This window comes from Protopterus annectens, chromosome 16.part0, assembly GCF_019279795.1.
Source record: "Protopterus annectens isolate FY-2018-M chromosome 16.part0, PAN1.0, whole genome shotgun sequence".
NCBI classification, from domain to species: domain Eukaryota; kingdom Metazoa; phylum Chordata; order Ceratodontiformes; family Protopteridae; genus Protopterus; species Protopterus annectens.
In genome coordinates, this window is record NC_056750.1 from 119,603,506 (window position 1) to 119,608,554 (window position 5,049).

Consider the following 5,049-nt stretch of genomic DNA (forward strand, 5'->3'; position numbering starts at 1 on the left):
CACTACAGATAGGCCAGGGTTTCTACTCTTAAGACTTTTCCTGGTTCCCAAAAAAGGGGGCACCTGGCTCCCTATTCTGGATTTGTGAATTCTAAACACTTTTCTGGTGATTCCCAAGTTCAAAATGCTCACTCTTCAGCAGTTGCTGCCAATGCTGGCCAAGGATTCCTGGCTGGTGAGTTTGGATCTCAAAGAAGCTTATCTGCACATTCCAATAAGGGAAAGCTGCAGGCAGTTCCTTCACTTCAAGACAGGGAACAGGCACTTCCAGTTCTCTGCACGGCCCTTTGGCTTATCTACTGCTCCCAAAGTTTTTTACAAAATGCCTGGCTCCAGTCATTGCTTTTTGCAGACAAAGAAACATTCAAATTTACCCTACCTTGGATGATTGTCTTATTCAGGCAAACTCTCAAGAGCAACTTCTAAAGGATTTGGACTTTGTAAAGAACCTTTTCACCTCATTGGGCTACACTGTCAATGAAAAGAATTCAAAATTGGTACCCACCAGGGAGATTGTATTCCTGGAAGTGAGTCTGAACACAGCCGCCCAGATGGTATCCCTCCCTCAAGATAATCAAATGGATCTTTCAAATTAGTTCAAGAATTTGGCAAGCAGGACCCAGCTCTCTGCAAGGCAATTCCTGCAAGTCCTGGGCTTCATGGCTTCATGTATTCTGATGATTCCAAATGCAAGACTGCATATGAGGAAAATTCAGTGGTACCTCAAAAACCTTTGGTATCAACACACTCAGGATTTAGACTTAATTCTTCCTTTGATTCCCTGCTTACAGACGGAATTCCTTTGGTGGGTGATGGCCTGTGCACAGAACAAAGGCCTGCCTTTATGTCCACCACCTGCCAGCCAGACTCACCACAGATGCCTCGGATTACGCTTGGGGAGCTCATCTAGAGGGCAGATGCATTCAGGGGACTTGGAACTATCAACAGGTTCATTTGCACATAAATCTGAAGGAATTGATGGCAGTCCAGCAGGCCTTGGTGGCTTTCAAACATCTTCTTTCTTCTGGTAGTCTTCTAGTCAGGACAGACAACACCACAATCATGTGGTACATCAACAAGCAGGGAGGGACTCACTCTTAACCCCTGTGCAGACAAAGCATGATACTTTGGTCCATAGCAGCTTCCACGGGCATTCATCTGATAGCTCACTTTCTTCCAGGAAGGCTCAACACCTTGGCAGACTGGTTAAGCAGGCAGGTCCTGGATCCTCACGAGTGGCAACTAAACAAGACCATCTTCTATCGAATCATTCAGTGTTGGGGCACTCCCTAGGTGGATCTCTTCTCATCTCCGACCAACCACCTTCTTTCAGCCTTTTGCACCAGGTATCATCACGAGAAAGCTTGGAAAGTGGATGCCCTGTCCTTCCCCTGGACACTGCTTTCGATATATGCATTCCCTCCTCTGCCTCTTCTTCCCAGAATAACCAAGGGCCATCCTCATAGCTCCAGACTGGCCCAGTCAACATTGGTATCCACTACTTCTCAGTCTCTCCCAGTTTCAGCTTTGGCATCTCCCTCTGATACCAAATCTCTTGGTCCAGGAGGGGGGAAAAATTCTGCATCCTCATCTTCAGACTCTGCATTTGGGAACCTGGCTCAAAATTTAAACCTTTCCCAACAGGTAGTTGAGGTCCTTTGTGAGGCCAGGAGACCTAGCACTAGGAAATCTTACGCAGATAAGTGGAAAAGATTCTCCATTTGGATGCAAACTAGAGGAGAAGACCCTTCTCAACCTGCTCTTCCTCTTATTCTTGACTATCTGGCAGGCTTGCTTAATGGCTGACTTTCCTTTTCTTCTATCAAGATTCATGCTTCAGCTATTTTTGCTCATTGTTCCTTTGAGCAACCCATTTTCTCTCATCCCTTGATGAAACAGTTCCTCAGGGGAGCTAGCAATGTAAAGCCTCCCAGAAGGGCACCTACTCCTGAATGGGATCTTAATTTTGTACTTGAGAAACTTACTCTGCCTCCCTTTGAACCAGCTGCCTCAGCAGATTAGCAGTTTCTCTCCTGGAAAACTGCCTTTCTCTTGGCCATTACTTCATGTAGAACAGTGTCTGAGCTGCAGGCCTTAATGGCAGTAGAGCCTTTTATCACCTTCCATGTAGATGGGGTTTCTCTTCGAACTAATCCCTCTTTTATGCTTAAGGTGGTTTCTAGCCTGATTCTTAACTGGTCTGTCCACCTGCCTACCTTCTTTCCTAATCGTCAGAATAGAGGAGAAAGGTTACTGCATTCCCTGGATGTGCATAGACAACTTAAATTTTACCTGGACAGGACTAAACCTTTTTCGAAAGTCAGATCAGTTGTTGGTCAGTTTTGCTCCTGGAGCTCAAGGCAAAGCTATTTCTAAACAGACTGTTTCTAAGTGGATTGCTCATTGTATTCACTTTTGTTACTTACAGCATGGCAAGGTTCCTCCTCAGAGTATTAGGACCCATTCTACTAGAGCTACCTCTACCTCAGCAGCTTTTTTAAGAGGTGTACCTACTAAAGACATCCTGGAAGCAGCTACCTGGACTTCTGTCCACACTTTCACTAAACATTACAATTTACCCTGGTTTTCTAAGTCCAGGGCTGGTTTTGCCACCGCAGTGTTGCAGGGCATCGTTACCAACCCTTAATCAGTGGGTGTTCCTCCTCAATTTTGTTTTTTTCCCTGGGCTTTGGGAATCAACCCATTTTGTAAGGACTGTAACAGTGAAACATGATGAACATAGTACAGTTGTGTACACTTGCCATAAATGTAGATGTTCAAGTGTATTCACTGTTGCAGTCCTGGCCCCCCCCCCTTCCATCCCCCTTTTTTCCTAGGGCACAGACTGGATTTTTCTTTTCCTAGTCTAACCTTTTTTGGGGTCTCCTGACAGTTAAGACAAGAAAAGCTGAGGAAATGGCGTCGGCTGCCTTCCTTTGTACCTGACGTCCTGACATCAGGCTTGAACTGAAGGCAGCCGACATAATATACCAAGGACTTTGGAATTCTGGCAGGCTGTGGGCTACCGGGAGCCGGATAACCCATTTTGTAAGGACTGCAACAGTGAATACACTCAAACATCTACGTTTTAAGTGTACACAACTCTACTTTCTACAGACTGCCAAGAGGGGATCTGTGCCTTGCCTACAAAGCATCTTGTGATCCAGCGTTAATGGACATGTAAGAAACTATGTCAGCCTGATCTCATCTCCTACTCTGAGCTGTGTCGCTTTCTAATTGTAAGATATAAATGTTGCATTCTGCACGCTCAAAGGTATCATATGCTGAATGCTAAATTTATTGTATATAAGTCCATTTATAACTACTGGATATTTGGTCCAGTGTTTTGTGGTTTTTACTTCTGTTCATTCTGGCTTTGCATATTTCTTGCTGACTTAATGCTTATATCAGTACTTCGTATTTCTGTTGCATACATAATTCATATTGTTTCTCTTTGATCCTTTTGTTAATACTTGCTGTTTGAGATGCTTACCTAATGTAAGCTGTTTTAAAATTGTTTTATACCTTTTGTCAACATGGCCTGTGTTGTAGCTGTAAACTGCTCTTGGGCAATTTCACTTACTTGGTTAAGAAGTCATATGCAAACATACATGTAAATATACATATGTGAAAAGTAATTATGCACTTAAGACATTGACTCAGTGGTTATAAGAGTAGAAGTTTGAACATCTTCTGGGATTTGATTTGATGGAGAATGCAAGAGCAATGCTAGGCTAGTGATCATGAGGACCATAAGATGTCTAATGATATACACCTTTAAGTCAAATCACTTTAAAGTTCCTTTTAAATTATATCAAAATTTAAGTGTTTAAGTTATATTCCCCGCAGATGAGACTTGAATCACCACTCTTAAAATTATTTCACCCCAGATGAGACTCGAACCCACAATCCCTGGCTTAGGAGGCCAGTGCCTTATCCATTAGGCCACTGGGGCTTATGGATATGCTTACTTAGTTTACTTGACATACAGTCCAGGAGTCTATTATGGACCCTACATTTGCAGTTTCCTCAAAGCACTGTCTAGTTAAAGTACTTGCACAAGTAAGCAAATGAAATTGGAAGGTTTCAAATCTTGTTCCTGGAAGCAACCCATTCATACCTCAGAGCTTTGGCCTTCTGCACTAATTGCCAAACTGAAAAGATGGCGACTTAGCAGTGGAATCTGGCACATGGGCAAGACCACATTGTTCTGCTAGATATGTCATTACTGAGGTTTTAAGGTTTTGGTAGAGTGTATTCTTCTGATGAGTGTTTCAACTGAACTCAAAAGACTACAAAAAATACAGCGTATGTACAGTCAGTGCTAAGAACGTTAGATTTTTGAGTAAATACTAGGTGTTGGTTTAGATCAATACACACAGGCATTTCACAAAATATTTGTTGGTAGCACAATTGTCTATGGGATGTGTACCAGTATAATAAATAAATAGCTGGTGTTACATTTTTCAGGGCTTTAGAGTATGCAATGAATAGTTTTGTGGTGAGAGTAGTTCTGTGACAGTAGCAGCTTTCTGCAACAGCATGAAAAAATATGTAAAAAAAAAAGTGTCCCCTCCCTGTATTTTGGCTTAACCATCTGTCTGTTGTCCCAGTTAATGTGTCTGTAAAACCCCTGGATTACACAGCTGCTCCAGCAGGCTGTCCTCCATGTGATTTTAGTGCCAGATCAGCCCCTAACTTCTATTGAGAGTCCATTTTAATGTGGACATTTTGTAACACCTGCAGAGCAAGAGTCCTATAGGGAAACACAGGCCATATCAGAGGAAGCCATTATATGATGGCTAGTCAACAGTCCCTGGCCTTGTCACCCCTTCCAGTGTGCTGCCATCATTGTGTTGAGCAGTATCTTGAGGATACATCTGTCCTGGCCCCAGTGGCCTGCCCCTAACCTTCCCACAAGCCCTGCCTCAGGTAGTCTCCTTTGCTATAATCTCCAATGTCCACCAGAGTTCAGTGAGATCTCTACCCAGCATGCTCTCCCCCCACCCAGGGCAGGCACTTCCATACTCTCTGTTTGCACTACCAAGC

General features: G+C 43.5%; 1 non-coding gene across 1 annotated transcript; it reads right to left on the reverse strand.

Annotated features, from left to right (window-relative positions):
- Positions 1–3,882: 3,882 nt before the first annotated feature.
- TRNAR-CCU lies at positions 3,883–3,955 on the reverse strand. Its single transcript has one exon. It is a non-coding gene; the product is annotated as a tRNA-Arg (tRNA).
- Between the last annotated feature and the right edge of the window lie 1,094 nt (positions 3,956–5,049).